General features: G+C 38.3%; 2 protein-coding genes and 1 pseudogene across 3 annotated transcripts in view; 2 read left to right on the top strand and 1 right to left on the bottom strand.

The window, feature by feature from the left end:
• The window catches only part of LOC109047541 (protein phosphatase 1 regulatory subunit 29-like), a 905,211-nt gene that overhangs the window by 677,830 nt on the left and 207,903 nt on the right, over positions 1 to 19,478 (top strand). The gene's annotated exons all lie outside the window — the stretch shown is intronic.
• Positions 1 to 19,478, top strand: part of LOC109046565 (beta-1,3-N-acetylglucosaminyltransferase manic fringe) — a 788,629-nt gene that overhangs the window by 691,010 nt on the left and 78,141 nt on the right. The window lies entirely within an intron of this gene.
• On the bottom strand, positions 1,274 to 19,445 carry LOC122134968 (annotated as a pseudogene).

The raw sequence follows: 19,478 nt of genomic DNA, 5'->3' as shown, positions 1-19,478 counted from the left end.
AACTTGCTACACACAAATGCTTTTAATCTATTATAAGGTGAAATCCATTATTTTGTCCTATCCCTGAGTGCTTCCAGCATGCTAGTGCAGCAGAGCACAGATCCACAAATAATACCAAAGTAGACCTATCTGGCTTTGTCATTTGTTATAATGCATTGATAAAATATAATACAAAATGATAGAAAGTAATATAGCAAACAACCTCATTGGTTTATTTTGTGTAGAAGCAAATTTTTTTAAGACAAGACTGGTTTTCAGAGAATGTATTTTGAACTTTGAAGGTTTTTACTTGCCAACCTTTTTTGTATAAACTTGATTCATTTTTCATGAATTTTCATTTTATGTTTAAAAGATGAAAAACCAAGTTCTTTTTTCTTACCAAACTGAGAATTTTTTTTTTTTTTTTTTTTTTTTCTCTATATTTTTTTTTTTTTTTTCTCTCTTATATATCTTTTTATTTTTAGCTCTGATTTATGCTTTAAAAGTTTATTTCTGTTCCCACACTGAGAAAATGTGTTTCTTTCTTGCGCACACACACACACAAACAACACACAAAACTCTGCATTTGAACAGTGAATAGCAAATACTTAAACTAATATCAAAACATACTTACGGTAGCTGATTCAGAAGCGCCAGATTGTCTTAGTAAAGTCAGAATTACCTCCTCTCCTAGGTTCACGAAACACTCGTCCATAAAATGCATTGCTGTTCTGTTGTAAGTAATCTTAAAGCTTCCTAAATGCATCTACTTTCGGAAGGCCAAATAAAGTGTGCGGGGAACAGAGTTGATACACACAGCATCTCCCTGACATGGCTGCTTCAATACTTACTGCGGTGACTGAAACCATGCCTTCTTTTTTTTTGTGAACATTTGGGCAGCATTACGCGCATATTTCCACATAGTGACGTAGAGATGTGGGGGCGTGTTTAAAATGAGCTGTTTCAGGTTAGGTAGGCAGAGTCTTAACTTTATAAAGAATATCTCTTTGGATTTGAGACTTTAGTCTTTGCAACTTTACAGATCTTCTTTATGCACCAAGAGCTTGTAACACTCCAAAGAGAAAGGAAAAACTTGAAATCGCATCATATAACCCCTTTAAAACAAGTAAAAAACAACTTAATTTTCCATACCACACTGGGAAATTGTTTTTGTTTGTTTGATTGCTTGTTTGTTATTAAAATAAACTTCATTCAAATTTGCTTTGATTTATACTTTTTATATACTGCCCTTTGAGAACTATTACTAAAGTTACTGCAAGTTACATTTACTGATTTAAATAAGGAACTGGATATCTGGACACACAAGAGCTGGAATAGACCATTTGAATGCAACAAAACCAGTCCGAATGGCCGTGTTGTGATCGACAGTGTTAATAACGAGAAGAGACCGACCTCCTAAAAACAAACACAGACAGTAAATGGCTCTGGGTTTCTAAGCAACATGAATCTGACATCTCTCCTGGGGAACTGCAGATCAAGTAGTAAACACACACAGAGACAGTTGTCTTTGAGCTGCGATGCAGGGGACGAATGAACTCACCTGTCTCGTCTTCGCCGCGGCCCGATCCTTGACAGCCGTCTTCATCATCGCACTCGCCGCTGCCTTCTGCTGCGTCGCCACTGCTGGTCTCCACATCCTCAAGACCATCTGTTCCCAAACCCATCTCTCCCCACATCTCCTGGAACAAAACAGCAGACATATATGACATATTTACCTATCTTATATTAGCTGTTAATTACTAGTTTATTTCCAATGTTTATAAATACAAATCAGAAGTTATTATAAAGCTTTAACACTATACTATTCCCTTTTTTCCCTAGCAATGACCAATCTGATACAAGCTGCAGTTGGTGCAAAGCTAACAACAGTGGCTCTGTTCTCAAATTCACAAGCTGTAAGAGTGGAATTCTACTGAAATGATTCCCTCTGAAGTGAGTAAGTGAGTGGTGATCACCCATCATGTCCAAATAGCCCCGTGTGTTCCTACAAAGGCTCCCAGGCAAGACGTCAAGGCTCATAACAGCAGCATTCCAGCACACTCTAAACATGGATCCACTCAAGTGCAAATTCCATTTTTACAGCGAGAGAATATTAAACACGTGCAGTTGCGGGGCATTTCAGAATGGTTTAGAAAAACAGCTCAGGGAATCGCAGAAGTGCATAATTCAGAACATCTTAACTGAGTTAGTTTCTGGTTCCCCATTGTTTCTGATTTCATATTCTGTCTCACTTTCTTTCTTACTTTTAAACATAGAGAAGTGCAAAACAACTTTATGGAAGTTTTGGCACAATCACAGCCAATCAGATCATCACTGATGATTAATATTCCATGGAGCAATTGGACCAATGAGATTTCATTCTGGATGGGGCAACCAAATGTGACAAGATAAAAGCAGAAACTAAGCGACCAAAAAACTTATTTCATGCCAATAAGATAATTACAGTATTTTCATTTTATGGCTAATAATTTTCTACTATTTTTGTATTAAAACATTTAAAATAAAACACTAGAAATTTAAATTAATAATTATAGGCACTGCAACATTATAATGTACAGTATGATTTTTTATTTTTTTTTAAATAATTAGTCAAAATACTTAATTTACACATAAACATGTATATGTTTACATATATAGTCACACACAAATAAAAAATTTAGATTTAAGCAAAAAAATATACATTCTTACAATTTCAATAATTCATAATTTATTGAATAATAATAATAATTATTAATATTATTTTTAAAACACTAGGTTCAAAATCTAGACCAATATGGTAATTATATATCGTACAAAAAAAAAAAAAACAGATTTATATATAGGAAAATGTTGAACAATGAAGAATATTGCCAGATTTTATTGACTATATTCAAGCACACTTTGAATTAAATTTCCTTGCAATTGCATTCTGTTTCTCCCAGACGGAGGAACACAACGCAATTAAATTCCACAGCGAATTGTGGAAAACGTCCCCCAGGGGACTGTTAATTAACCGCCGTTTAATGTATTATGCCATGCATCAGGCGAACACCATAGCAACAACAGACAGAACAGACTGTCCTCTTCCAGCGCATACACCCCTTTCTATTTAGATAAAATAGCTACATAATTATTAGTGTTTTTTTTTTCTTCTCCTGTCTGGTTCATTATTCAATTAAGCTGCACATTAAATTTTTAATTGTTTTGTTTGTGGTAAGAGAAGAAACAATTAAAGAAAGACCTCTCATCCTCCACGCTGAGTCATAAGCCAGTATTATTAGTATTCAACTGACATGGTTTTATTAAAATACCTCAGTAATTTTCAGTGAAGTTTATGTCTTCATTTTATTTAAATTTTTTAAATCAAGTAAAAATTGACATAAAATGCATTTGAAACCTATTTTACTGATATTTCTGAGTGAAAAGAGAAAACAATGAAGGGCAGGGCTTGATTTTATTCATCTGATATTGACTGGATTGTTAAAAGTGGGCATTTTCTCCACTTCCTCTCCTAAACCCCGCCCCTAAAAGACCTGTCAGCAACCTAAAATTGTAATTGACAGGCACAAAGCGTTTCTGATTGGCTAAAACAAAAACCTGTTTCAGGATTATATCGAGTGAAAATATTAAAAGTTACATTTCCCAGTTGACATCATGATTTTTATATAAAATTTGAACTCCAGAGCGCATCCACTTCTTATGCAATCAACTGCAGTGCAAAATAGGGCACATATACTAAAATCTTCCTAAAAAGCGATTGATCAAACATTACATGTTTGCATGTACATTAATATTCAGAGCTCTCCATGGTCAGTTTTCATTACGTCTCCAAAAAGATTGTTTTCCTCCAGCAGGATTTTCTGAGTCATTTGGGAAACAAATTCCCTAATATCTGGGGCAGGTTTAAGACCCCATTCATGTAAACGGATCGATAGGATGCGTTGGGGGTCTTTGTTGCCAAACTGTGTCTCCTTGACAACAGGCTCATCAATTGGACTGAGATACACCTCTAATGGTCAAAGGAAAGTGATACCGAGGCACGTTTGGCAGGGGGCAAAAAACAGACCAATAACACCCGCACAGTATTGCAAAGGAATTACAGCTGCTGCCTCTTAAAGTGAAAATTAAAATCATCATTATTTACATACTATTATATTATTAGTTTTTTAATTAGCTTTTATTTTTATATTTTCAGTGTTGTTGAATTTTAGAATTTTAGTATTTTTGTTATGTGCTTTAGTCATTTTTATTTGTTTATGTTTCGTTTTTGATTATTTAGCTTATTTAAATTTAAATTGATTAAAAAAAGTTTTTTTTTGCGATATATTTTTACTTGGAATGCAAAAGTAGAATTCTGAAGATTTTACAGGATTCTTTTCCGAAATTGTAGTCGTTATTTACAGATACTCACATTTAGCATTTCTTTTAATATCATAATAAATGGTACCTTTTATGCGTTGTTTAAAATTTGATATTGACGCAAAAATTCCACTGATTTTGACATTTGTTTTGTAAGCAAATGCAACATTCTAGGTCAAATATGCACAATGTAGAACTTTAACTCTTTCCCCGCCATTGACGAGTTATCTCGTCTTTTGGAAGACAACGCTTCCCCGCCAAAGATGAGTTTTTACCGAGCGGCAACCTCCCGCTCTCTCTCGTGAAGCCAATAAGGAAGTGACTAAAACTGCAATTCATCGACTGACCGCTTGAGGCTGGCTGCAAAAGGGAGACAGTCCCATAGACTCCCCATGTTAAAATGCCAAACTTTACAGCAGAGAAAAAACATGTTTACAGCCTGGTTAAAAAAATGATTTTGGTCTATATTGCTAATTTTGCCCTTTGTGACAACTGTGAGGGGGGTGAATTTTTTTATAACTCATCCGTTTAAATTATATTAAGCCTTAAAGTTCTGCATAATTCAGGGTATGGCCACTTGAGTGACGTGTGGATTGCCGCTGCTGACACTGCCGTCAAGCTAGGTGGGCGTGGCTTCAGCAACCAGTTCCTGCCTTTTTGCCCATTTTCGAATTAAGGGTTGAGTTGCGCGGTGACGCGCTGCCAAGATGGCGACGGCCCGCTCTGCACACTTTGAGCTTCAAAACCGCTATTGAGGAGTCTATGGGTGACGTCACGGACACTACGTCCATATTTTTTTACAGTCTATGGTTTTTATGGCTTTTTGTGTTTTCACTGTTATACACTAGGGGGCGCTATTACACCAAATGAGTACAAAACCTCCTGAACAAAAACACACGTGAAAAGGATGGAGAAACAAATGATCTCTTATGTAAACAGATGCATATTAAAAATAATGCGAACATCAGCAATCATAGACAACATATAAATGAAAACTGCATAATGCTATTGCATATTCAAATAATCATACAGCAAAATATACCGGAGGCCATCAAAATTTGAGTGAAAATCATCTAAATCGCTGGTGGTGGCCGGCAACTTTTTTCAAAAATGCTGGCGGGGAAAGAGTTAAGAGCTACATGGGGGATTAGATTTAAGTGAATTTCCTTGCAAATTTTATCATATGACTTCACAAGGTTCAAAATATAGCACACAAGTCATGTTGACTACTGTTATGGTGCTTTTGTAGTATTTTTTTGAACTATTTTGGCACTTGACATTTGTTGCTATATGGCAAAAATATCCTGCAAAAATCTATCGGTGAATTATCCATAACAATTACTGAACAACACGGACTTGGATGTCTTCAGATTGCATTGAAATATGATGCACAAATCCACTTGTATGTGTTATATGTGTTGTTAGTGTTTGTGTGTTGATGTATGCTTACATTAGATAGCGGGTTATGAAGGCATTCATACTCATTAGCATCCCCCTCTGACACATCTCGGCTTATAGAGCTGCGTAAGTCAAGCCTGGGGTTTTCTCTTCATTTGCCATTTTTGCAGAGAGGGCTCATAAATTACTTAGCTTTATGCAAAGAGTACATCACACGGTCTCCTCAAAGCTAAGGATGCACAGAAGAGTCAGAGAAAAAAATAATGACGTCCTTTGATGTAAACTCAACCATGAGACGCATACATCTTCCCTGTAGTGCAAGATGACTCACTCTTGGGACACGGCATTGCAATATTAATTTCTCAATAAGCCTTGATCAGAGACGGACTGGGACTAAGGCTTTGGTTTTTACTTGAAAAGTGCTGTTCAAAGTGCTGTGTAATCTTCCAGTTAAAATATCTAAAGATCCTTAAAACAAGATTAATTTACTTGAAAGGAAATTATGTCTAAAATATTAAGACTTGTTTTCATAAAATGAGTCTATACAAGTGGGTTTTGTCTTACTGCGCTGGAAGATTTAATTATTTAATTTTTTGGAAAAAAGAAAGAAAATACACATAATTCAAGACATAATCTATGAAAACAAGTCTTTATATCATATGCAGTGTTTCTTTTAAAATAATTTTTTTTTAAAGATACTGAAAATGTTTTTACTTGAAAACAAGAAAAATAAATGGATAATAAAAAACTCAAGAACTATTTTTTTTTGCAGTGTACTCAAGGGGGCGATAGTGTTAAAAAATCTTAGCCATTAAATTAAATAACGTTATTGTCTCCAGAAATAAAGAATCGACTCTGAACAGCTGAAACGAGTCGTTAGTAATTCAAATCCCACTTCCTATATTCTACGTTGGCTGGCTGCGAACAACTTGACCCGTCCTCAAACACGTCATTCTACTGACGACTGATTCTCTGATCTCAGATTCACAAAACGCTCACTGTTGAAAGATGGATCAGTATCCTGTTTATTTGGACAAGCTGCTCCACTGAATCACCACCTGTAAGTATGATAAATATTAGATGCTTATATTTTCTATAGAGCGTTCAAAATACAGAACTATTGAAATAGGCGTATCGTTTCCGACAGAATTATGAGCTAGCATAAAATCAAGCAGGCGAACTTAGAAGCATCTGCATTTACATACTTGCGGTAGAATATGGCTGGATTTAAAATAAACATGCTAGTACAATACTTTTACTGTTATATAGCAAGAAAACTATGTTTTTAGTAAATTTTCCAACCCATCCCCCAAAACACTTCCAAGTCTCCATTCCTTCATGCCCACTTTTCAAGATCCAATCAATGCCTGATTTCATCTGCAAGAGTCATTTCAAGGTTTTATATGCATTACCATTAGTTGTACACCAGTGAAGTATTTTACCTATCAGGTTTTACACCAGATAGGTTAATTAAATACCAATCAGCTGCTAAAAACTACCACAGGTCAAGCAAAATAGACCTCACCAGGGGCTGGAGACCTAACGAAATAATGGAAATAGTTCACAAGAAGTTCAAAGTGACCTACTCCTCATCCCCTGACACAAATCTACCGTACTTTCCCAGCTCTCTTGATATGTCTAGTGACGCAAGTTCTCACAGCAAAGCAATGTGGCCAGGGCTGGATCGGGTTTGGACATAATTTGGAACCAAAACGTCTGGTTTTAATGGAATAAAGAGGGCCAACTGAGCTGCCCTCCATCCCCTCCCAAACGCAGCTGCAGTAGCGACAGACTTTGTCGTCATGCCAAGGAGGTCTTCAACACTCCCGCTGAGGATGCTGGGTCTGATCTTGCTGCAGTCTGATCACAGAGCAAACCCTGGAGTAATGACACCATCTCACCACTCTTGACATGTGCGCTGGCATTGAGTTGGACTATTTTTGTTTGGTGGGCAAGCTTGAAACTAGCGATTCTGGTGGTTCTTAATGCCTTTTTTTTTTTGCTCACAAAGCAAACATTCATGGACAGTTTTATAAAAAGAAACACGCAAGCCATATCTGTATTTTTTCTATTTGATTGCTATTTATCCGATTGTACGATATGAACTTTGGTTAAAGATGAAACAGAGTATTAATGTTCTTTAACTTTAGGATATATAGTTCATCTTAGCAAACTTAAGTCACGACAGACAGCATTGACTTATCATTTGTGTTTTGACATCCTCACTGACAAGCAAAATTAGCACGAAAACCCAAACAAGCATTTGTTGTGCACTCATTGGTTCCTCGGTAGACAGTTGTTGTAGGAGCGTTGTATGAAGTTGTACTGCAGAACTCTGTCCAAAACTTTTACACCCTGTCAGATCTTACCTAAGATTCATTGTAAAGCTTGTCACTAAAGATGGGTGTACATGCATGATTTTAACTTGTAGTTCAATTGATTTGTCCCAAATAAATTGATTCAATTGATTTTTTTGCTTCAAAGGAAATCAGGTGTAAATTGTTAAAGCTTGTAAGCTTGCATTATGTTATTACGAGCTCCCACCATCTTTAACCTTACCTGAACATTTTGGACAATCAAGAAATTTTACAAGTCAATTCAACTGATTTGTGTACAAGACCTCAGAACGTACTGATTATCAGAAATCGCACAATGCATGTTCGCCCTACACAATCAAAGCTGGTTATGCCCAAAACAGTCTCGTACAAATTCCTCAAAGCTGTCCCCAATATCTCACCAAACTTATTGTGAAAACAACGATTTTGTTAAGCTTAAGGTAAGAGGGTCAGAGTTAGGGTTAGAAACCTATGTTTTGGGTCAAATGTGGAAGGATGGATGTTCTGATGGGTGTTTTTGGACCTACCTGGTTGAAGCGCTCTAGCTTTTCCTTAATGTTGACAAGGATTGGATCTACACTTCTGACTTTTATCTCTGGGTTGTGTCTCTGGGCTTGCAGTCCATTCCCCACCACATGACCTGTATAACTGCGGTGGAAACAGATCAAGAGATAAGTAACCAGTAAAGAAATCAAGCAATTCTTGGACTGATGACAATGATCTCCCAATTCTGAGTTCTGAAGTACTAAAAATGTAGGGAATGCTCAAAGCTCGTCTATTGGAAAAAGGCCCAAGGATTGATCGGATGTTCAGACAGCCTTTTCACCCACATAAATGATTCAGTATGTAACCTGCGGTGAAGCCTGAAGACACAACTGTGCTGCAAATGTAGGTATTGACCCTGCACCCTTTTATTAGAGATGTTAAAGGAGGCAGATGGAGGGCATCCTTCAACAAAGGCCATGTCACTGCAACCAAGGCAAGCCACACAACATGCCTACCCACTAAACAGTATTCAAGAAAGCGATATTTACACATTTAGACAGGATGACGATAAAGACATTTTATGGATCTCTGACAATGCTATTCAATGAAGGATGTTGACAAGGAAGCAAACTTGAGGAAAAGGTCTTGATAGGTCTTCAATCTTCACTCTTCGGGGGGACAGCTCAACATCGGTTGCCATAGCGACTGTCAGAGTGCCATGTTCAGCAGCCTATAAGATCAATGGGTCAAGCTCAGGCAGGGCAGTTAGGTTAACCTTTGATTAAGCACAGAGGATGAACTTTAAATACAGACATGATTGGGAGGTAGGGTGGATAGATTACAAGCATGCAAATGTGCAAGGATTTTATCGGCTAAAATAAGCAAAAGAAAAAAAAGTTTGAATAGAAGTATATGGACAATAATATAATTTTGTGAAGAAAACAACATAACTCGCTGCCATGATGGTTGACAGAATGTTGCTATGTGGTGGATAGGGTGTTGCTAGGTGGTTACTTTCTGATCCAAGTCAATGGTATCCAATTTTAAAGCCCACACAGTTAAAAGATCCAAAATCCGCATAAAACTTAATATGATATGTATCATATAAAGCATGTTGCCATGTGGTTGCTAGGTGGTTACTTTCTGGTCCAAGTCATGTGAACCCAATTTTAAAGCCCACAATTAAAATGTCCAAAAGGCACCTAAAAACTTAATATGTATCATATCTAAAATGGTGCTGGTTGTGGGTGCAAGGGTGTTGCTAGGTGGCGACTTTCCGGTCCAAAATGCAAATATAAACTTAATATGAAATACACACACGCGCACAAACACACATACTCTTTTCAACACTAAAATTGAATAAAATTAAATCATTCAGTATATGACATAACGAAATACTGACTTGAATATAAAGGAACTTTTCATCTGGAGATATAAATATGTGTAAATTAACACCGGAAACACCTTTTTAAACTATTGCAAATTTCCATATCATGAAGAGTAAACATCACACGTCCATCATTTTATGCAAAACCTTTTTTTTTTTTTTTGCAATAATCACACAGAAGCTATTTCCAGCACCAGTGTCCTTGAGACAGATGGGTAGACAGACAGTCAGACAGACGGATCAAAGGGTTAACAGTGGGGGGCATATAAAGTGCAGCAGGAGGGCAGAACAATGCAGCTGTGTGCACGCGCATCAATAAATGAATGCTTGTGGGAGAATTGCCCTGCTGTTTTCACCACAGCTATCCTAAGTGAATAAATAATGACCCCAGACACCTCATGCTGCATCCAAACAGCATCCGAACACACGGCTCACCTTGCAAGGTGGAAGCACTTTGTTAGGAACCAATGTGAGACAGACTTGTTTGTTGGTTTGTGCTTTTTAGCTGTCAGGAGTAAATGCATTTGAGCAGCAAATGTAGTGAGTATTCACTACATGAGAGGAGCGGATTATGTGCCTTATTTAAAAGAAGAATGAGCTGTCTGTGGATACTGTCATTTTTACTGGCTCATTCTTTCTTCAGTGAGCCAAATATGCTCCATACTGTATGCGCATAATTAAAGAGGAAATAACCTGCTTGATGTGTTTCAATAAACATAAAGCCAACTGTAAGACTGATCATTACAAACACATTTTAATCACTGATCATTTCTAGTCAGAAATAGCATAGACACTGGTCAAGACTGCAGTTTCCTTAGATACTTCAGTGTGCTTTAGCGCAAATATGTTAATTCAAATTGCCTCAGCAAGCGCCTCTAATATTAGCATAGCCTACCACGTTTCATCCCTACACAATCCAATCAAATACCCATATAATCAAGTCCTGTTCTTCCTGAAAAAGATTTCTACACAAAAGAAAGACCACAACAAACAAGGCACCTCATGAATTACTTTGATTATGACACTGACAAACTGTTTCCAATAAGCTACAAAGACCATCAGGCTCTTTAAACAGATGTGTTAGTGAGAACATTGGTCTTACGTTGCAGTGCGGTGGGCCTGTCACTGCAGTCACCAACATTTCTCACAACAATTAGCAGCTAAATGAATCCAAGCCAGAAAAAAGTCAGAGAAAAATATTTACCCAGCTCAAGACCAAAGAGTTTGGAGTTCCCCTTTGACTAAACGCTGCTTATTTTCCTCTAAAAACCACATACACATACCCTTGTGAAGAGCAAAGCTCCAATTAAATTCATCTGCTATATTGGATTAGCTCATTTGTTTGCTCAGAAGGTTATGAAACGCAGTACCTAATGAGCTAGCAATATCCGTTCTTCATGAGCTGTGCATTAGAGGTTTTTTCATTCTTTAGAACAGCTTTTCCACAAGTTATTGCCTTTGGCAACAACAGACAGCCTTCAACGGATGTCCTTTTCTATAAAATACACAACTTTGGAGTATAGCATCTGAGTAAGCTATGCTATCCTGAGATACGTAAGCATGAATTCAGCTGTGTGCCTTCTCATGTGTGTAATAACCGGGTGTAAGACCTTCTGGTTGCTAGTTTTCCATCCTATTTATTGTCTGTGGTCTATGAAGTTGGGAAGGGCCCAAGCTAATGTAGGACAGCTGTAATATATCTAGTCAGCTTTGAGCTGCACATAGCTAACAGCGCTATTCTATATTAAAGCAGCTGTTTGGAATAGAGTAGTTCAATAATAAGTTGTAATACAAGCACTGGATATCCTATATGCAGTTACAGTATCCGTTACAGGTTTTCAGGTCTATCAGCCTATAAATACTGCAAATATTAGTGTATCATGTAGTATTTGTATGCTATACATTGAAACCTATTTAGACAGCACTAAGGCCCATTTATGAAATGCTAGATAGATAGTTCAATAGGTTTTGGCGAATTTGGAGAATTTACTAAATAGTTGCGCAACAGTATCTCAGCGCAAAAAACATGCGTTAGCAGTCCTGTAAGCAGGTGCTAAATATGCTAAAAATAAAATTGCACTGTGCTGTTTTGAAATTAAAAGTCAACGTTTTTTGACAATTTTCCATTCACTTTTCTGAAAAAAAACAAAAAAAAAACACAGCATATGCTGGTTAGGTATGTTTTGAAGCATGGCTGCTGGTTTAAGATGGGCCTTAGCCAGTTTAAGCTGGTCATGTACTGGTTTAAGCTGGTCATGTGCTGGTTTAAGCTGGTCATGTACTGGTTTAAGCTGGTCATGAGCTGGTTATAAGATGGTCCTAAGCAACTAGCTCCTGCTCAGGACCAGCTTAGGACCATCTTAAACCATCTCAAACCATCAGTTGTGCCTCAAAATGTACCTAACCAGCATATGCTGTTTTTTTTCAACGTCTGAAAATCCATTTTAAGATAGTAGCTGTGTTTTTAAAAATGGTAGACAATCTGAGATTAGCAAGAAAACCAAGCAACAGCTGTTTATTCCAATTTATGGTGGTCAGGGTGGTTTTTTGAAACATTAGCTTGTTTACCATTTTGAATTAGCTAATGAGAAGCTTGAACTTGTTAATACTTGGACTAACTAATAACCATCTTAGATTGGATATAAACACAACACAGCTACAAGTTTAGTAAGGCCAATCGCACAGTTAAACACTAGCTTAATCACGCTGGGAGACCAGCTAAACCACCTTAAACTACCATTGTTTGTAGCATGTTCAGTTTTAAGCTCTTAAAAACCAAAAAAAGTGTTATAGTGAGCACAAGGGCGAGTCCTCAATGAAAACACATAATCTAATAAAGCTGTAATGGAGGATACGGCCAATCTAAGACCACAGAGGAAAGGAAAAACTAAGCAAGTCAGATCAGTCATGGACACAACTGTGAACGAGGCTGAAGCGTTTCCTGACGATTTACAGTGAGTCAGCAATGGCCTCACTTTTCCAATCTGTTCACCGTTTTTTTGTGGGTTTAAAGTTCGACAGTGGCATCAGCAATGGATAAAATGTGAGAGAGAGAAAAATAAGAAACTAAGAAAAACCCAAAAGGACTTTGACCACAGACGGCAGTCGCCTAAAATGAAAACAAAAACAAACTGTTTCCACAGTAACCTCACACATCCAGTTGTTTGGAGTCTGGCTGACACCAAGTTATATGTCATGCTAACATTTCCTTGGTTAACTCCACCATCCTAAAACATCTATTCATACACTTCACTGTGCAATAGGAGGTGAACCACAACTTCAGCTAAGCATTTTCTTAAATGACCTTGTTCGCTCAATTTGAAATGTTACGTAGCTATCCAAATGGACCTAAAAATTCGAAAGAAAAAATGCATGTTTTGGACTGAACTTGGTGTGAAAGCGCTGTCATCTTGTGAACACATTTTCCTCAGTGTTTCTTTGACCCAAATGTTTATTATGACCAAGTGGCAGAATATATTTAGATGGCTAATACATTAGTTTCCTGCAAAAAGCCATGCAATCATTTGTGGGGATTTTTGCCTCAGAAAACATGGTTCAATATACAGTAATGTTAAAACTGAATTTATTTTGTCCAAAAGGGGGCAGTGTTAACTTATTTGAAGAGGTTGTGCTCACAGTATGCTATGCCCAGAATAGCATGCTAATATGCTAATTTCAATATTTCTGTAGTCCCTGTTGAAAAAACAAGCATATTCTGGTTAGGTATGTTTTGATGCTGAGATGCTGGTTCATGCTGGTCATGTGCTGGCAAAGGACCAGCATAACCAGCAAAAAAAGGACCAGCACAAACCAGCATCCCAGCGTCAAAACATACTTAACCACCATATGCTGTGTTTTTTCAGCAGGGGTGTACAGCATACTGTGCACAGAATGCAAATTATCTGCATATGTACTACATCAAAACTTCAAGTAGCTATAGTGCACATCAAGGAATCCCATAATGCACTGCACTTAACTTGACTTTCTATTTCCAATGTGATGAACTGTATTATCAGCTGCGATGTCTCTTTCTTCAATCATTATTTTTAAGACATTTTACACAAAAAGGATACAACTTGCAAACTGGTGTTTAGGCCTATTTTCTAAGAAAAGTGTTTGCAACTCACTACAAGCAATAGAGCGTACTACTGTTTTAAACATTTATTGTTGATTAATGTGTTCAGCATGTGCTAGTATTATTCAGTACATAGAAAGTGAATACAAAATGTAGTATACTACCATTTTGAATGTTAGCACTGTCATGCTGTTAGCATGTTCTGTTTCACATTTATAAAAAAGAAGGCAGTATATACTGCACAGAATTTTGTTCCAATAGTCTTTGTACCAACAAATGAAGAGTGTGACCATTAATTTCTGTGACTGTTAGCATAGAGAAAATGGTTTAGCTTGCTAATCTGTTTTTGTTTGTGGAATTTCTGTACTAGAAAATACAAAGCAAGTTTTTATAATGTCAGACTGAGTTACTTTGTCTGAAAGATAAAGATTAGAGGTCACCTAAATGCCATGTGGCCAAAATGTGGCTTTATCTAAATTTAATGTTTACGTTTTGTATTGGACCTATCTGCGACCAATTGATGACATTTAGGGAACCAGTAAACATTTATCTTTCAGACAAAGCAGGTTTGACATGATAAAAACTTGTCTTGTCTTAATACAGAGATTTCACAAACCAAAAAAAGGATTAGCAAGCTAGTCAGTTTGCTCCATGGTAACAATGGCCTGTCTCCAGGACTACCCAGTGTTTGTGCCACTGGGGGCCTCCAGTATGGATGGTGCCAGCCCTGCGTTACTGCCGTAGTGTGGACGGAGATGTGACAATTTGTCCAGGGGGTGGATCTCTAACTTCTGAGCCAAAGCTGAGGAGCAAATGAGGCCAGAATAGGGATATATCTGGAATTACAAAACTTTGTCCATTCAAGCAAAGTGATCATGGTCATTTTGTGGTGCAAAAGTCAAAAGAGAATGAACATATGCTGATAGCAAAACCGCCTACATGCAAACGCTTATTTTGAGTGTGTGTTTTTCAGGGAATCTCATTTGTGTCACAATAGAGCTCCAGAACTTTCTGAATGAAGCTTCTGTCCAGAAGAGGACTGGAGAAAAGCCACGCTAATCCATGGCAACCATCACTGCTCTTGGCCATGTTATGAACCTCATGACCTCACCGAGTAAATAGAGACCTTTCTGGAGAGATATCTGATTTGACTGATTTCAATTACAATCAATTAGTGTGGGAAAACAGAAACATTCTCATGTTTGTGAAGAACAAGTCTTCAGCCAACTTGAAAATATATATTCAGTATGTTCCATTTACTTTTAATAAAGAGCCACTCAAAGTTTAATATGTATGTATATTATGATAAATTACTAATTTACAAGCTAAAACTGCTTTGTCATCATTTTGTATTGCGTGCACTTTTAATGTATTTGGTCAAAAAAATTATTGCCATGTCATAGACCCATATTAATCCATGCATTAACACACAAATTTGAGTTCAAGCCCTCCTCTGACAGGACAAGCTTACCTCTCCACCACATCTTCTCCACTCCAGCAGGTGTTTTCATCCATCACCACCTCCCCCTCGCACAGCATCGCCGGCAGCGTGGAGAAGAACGATTTGTACCGCTGGATGTAGCCCATAAACTCCCTGCAGGAAGTTCAGGCTTTCATGAAGTTATCAAAAACCATCAAACCAGGCCTAATTACACAGTAGAACCAGTTCTGCCCCATTCATCACGCTGCTCTAATCAAACATGCCCAAACACTGATAGACACAAGTGGCGGATTGGCCTCCTGCACTTGTTTGTGACTGTTAATAATGCTGACAGCGTTCTTCCTTGCTCGCACACGTTTATTTGATGTGGGATCTAATCATTAGAACATTCTTAGGCTGACAGCCAATGTCATTTTATGTCAAAATAAAAAAATAAAAAAAAAAAATATTGGAAACCTGGAAGCGGAATTGTACTGCTGTAAAATGTTAGTCTTCACTAATACACTCTTACTTTGAAATCTTTTTCAGGCTTCTGGGTTTGTCGTTTTTGGATGGTTTCAGAGGCAGAGACCTGATGTCATTGACAGGTGCAGAATTGAGAGGAAAGAAAACAGAAGAAAGAAAGGCAAACAGCAGGAACGTTACTATATATGATCAGAAACATCTGATTCGTAAGGATTTTAAAATCTTGAAGGGTCAAAATATGTTCAGCAATTACATATGCAGTGGATACATGCCATTTTCTCACCTTCTTTTAGCGTAATGTGCTCATGTTGGTTGCCTGTATCAGGTGGTGTTGTAGGACTGGATGATGTGACTAAGGTTTGGAGTTCAATGGTTGGGTGTAGTGAAGGACTCAAACTTCTCGAAGTGGGACTGACTGGAGTGGAGGAAACGGGTTCAGTCAAGGAACCACAAACTTTACCCACCTGAAAGAGAGAGTTGAGGAGTTATAATGGGTTTGAAAACATATGTAAGAGAAAAAATAAATAAATGAATCAAGGTGAATGACACAATTTAGGCCAGTTTGAATTGACTCCAATTCAAAGAGATTACTCCATCTAGTGGCCACAAATAAGTGGCACAAAATCACTCTAGTAATATTTACAATAAAAATTGATTGATTAAAATTGATAAGCTTTCATTGTATTAAACTGCACTGGATGCTGAATTATTATACATTAACATTTTTGTATACATAAAATATGTTTTATTTTATTCAGCCTAAAAAAAAAAGCTAAAAAAAATCTAAAATAAGAAGGACAATCATAGTCCGTTTTGCCATAGTTGACATATTTCAGCTATATACCAGAAATTATGAAACGGAATAAAGACTGAAAAAGTTATTTATGCGAGTGTGTGTAAATGTGTTTGTATATGTATATCTTCTACAGAGCTTTATTTATCTAAGGATTAGCCAAACTTTCTCATTCCCCTGCTCTGGCCCCTCACTAGCTACATAGCATTTGGGGAAGGGGCCGGCCAGTTCACGGAAGCCGTCTTTGTCCAGAGGTAAATTTGCATGCAGGACATCAGGCTGATTGGGACCAGACAACACCCAAACAACTCAAGCAGCACCAAGATAGCGCCAGACCACATGCAGCGTGAGAGGCTCGAGAGGCCCTATTGTCCTCCATGTCAATGCCAAAGCTGGGCGGCGCATATAGACATCTTATAAACAATAAAGATATCACAAGTTATTCTTCAAAATCTCATTGTTTTTACAATTAGCAACAACATTATAATGAACCCGATTCCATTTATAGAGCGTGTCAACAATAAAGCGTACCTCTAAGACCCAAAAAATAGGCCTACTCTATGCTAATATGTTAGCAATAGCTACGCAAGCTCAGTACGTTGTTGTGTTCTGAAATGTAAATGAATGCAATTTGTAACACAACACTGGTTACATCCTGACCGCTGCATATAGTGACATTAGCATAATTATTTCTAAAATTATTATTGTAATTAGCAAAATTAGCGTAAATAATTGCTGTGGTGAGTTATAGCAAATAAAGCAACGTGCTGAATAAAACTGCACAATTTTTGCTAATTCATCCATAACTTAGCAGAAGTTTGCCAAATTAGCTAAATGCCAACATGGACAAGTAGCATGGCCTGTTTTGGGCCCTTTCCTCAAAAACAATGAACAGATCTATGGAATGCAGGTAAATAAAAACCACATCACTTGCTTCGTTGTTGGGCTGTCACCTGATGTCCAATGTAGGCCTAAATTCTGTGTCACAAAGCAGAGGCACTGGTGTAGTTTTTGGCAAACCCATCATGGCATCTGTGAGTGAGGAACATTAAAGACAAGTGAAGGAGGGGTCAAACACCCACAAGCAGCCTCCATTGTAGAGCAGTAAGCTTGGGGTTGGAGTTTATAGGGGCTGTGGTCGGGGGCTTAAGTAATAATATCTCCCATTCTGACTGGTAAGTCTATGCTCTTTAAGAGAGATTTGTGGGAATGCAGTCCCAAACTTGACCTACCCATATACAGCTGGTTTCACCAGGACATGATGGGTTCAAAGCCGAGCTGTCACAAAATCCTTGACCCCTGTGGCCCCTTTAGCCATGATTCCAGTAAGAGAATCGAGTGAGAGAGATCAGCAGACGGTCGTCCTCTGTCGTGCACACAGACTCTGGCATTGATGGTATGAATAGACTCAGGGTGGGCGGCTGGGTATTCACTTACAGACAGCCATAGTCACACTGTCATGACCAACACATTTTTTACAGTACGTGTCATATTACCACATAATCAAGCTCCTAATCACTGAGCTAATAATAAACCCCTTGCAGATATAATAAATGCAGGGCTTGAAAGCACCATTGAGAACAGACCATCTTTTTTTAGGCTAAATGCTAATTTATGATAATTATCAATTTAAGATTTAAGTACATGCAAAAATACGAGTTTAGCATGTGCAAAACTGTAGCCTTGCAAGGGCACAGCCTGATTGGGCGAGACATTTGATATGCACCATGCTGCTGGAAGCACATGCACGCTAGAACTGATTAGTCCAGCATATGGTGCAGCTCGTTTGTGGAATAAAAAATAAACGCGTTCTATGAATCAGAGAAGCATGACTCACCACCGGCGCTGAGATGTGGTCCATGGAGTTGTGCAGTAAGGATGGGCATCGTTAATTCTTTTCCCGGATTCGTAGAAAGCGCCAGTTTCCACTTCATATCCTCCTGCTAGTGCCCCGCTCAGCCCCTCCAGCAATGCTACATAGCGTCTCCAGGGCCCATCCAGCTCAGCTAGGCCTGCCAGGCAACCCCGCATCACATTGAGACACAGGCCTCTGCAAGGCCGGATCAGGGTCAATCCACGGCAGTGGGGACAGAACAGCATCCGCACCAGTGCACGTCCACATTGCCGCGCCATCCCCACCACTCGGCAGCATTCAGAACCTCAGCACCCACCACCAGCGCCTGACTGAGGGCACGACCAGCCACTAGTGCCCTAGACAGTCCTTGAGCAAGCTCTTGTGGGTGAGGCCCAAAGGGGTTGATGTCATGCCGAGTGGCACGTAGGCACTTGCTTCCTTCGGAGGACCAGGTAGAAACGTTTGAGCCCAAGCCAGGATTGACCAGGTGCTGGTATACCAATGGGAAGAGATTGTCGTAGAAACTGTGGACAGAGTATTCCACAGAGATGTTGGCCTCACCACGGAGGTAGAGTTCAAGGTCAGAGAAGAGTGTAGACACCAAGGGTTTTGCGTCTTGAGAGATTGTCTCATAGGTGCTGTCAAAGAGCGAGTAGGTATGATTTAGAGTGAAGGAGAGCCAGGGAATGGAAGGTGTCTGTAGGAAAAGGAAATAAAAGAGAAATTCTGGACTGAACGAGCAATATAATTGACTTCCTTAAACAGCTATTTCATGGTCAACCTTGATGCATAAACATTCGTAACATGAGAGGACCAACAATTGCGGTAATTTTGTTTGACATTTACGAAAGGGTCAAACATACTAGTCCATCATGGTAAACCTCTGCCTTGTTTCGTATTGCTT

Source organism: Cyprinus carpio, chromosome A22 (assembly GCF_018340385.1).
Source record: "Cyprinus carpio isolate SPL01 chromosome A22, ASM1834038v1, whole genome shotgun sequence".
NCBI lineage: Eukaryota > Metazoa > Chordata > Actinopteri > Cypriniformes > Cyprinidae > Cyprinus > Cyprinus carpio.
The sequence above is the reverse complement of the archived record's forward strand: the minus strand, read 5'-3'. Positions and strand labels throughout refer to the sequence as shown.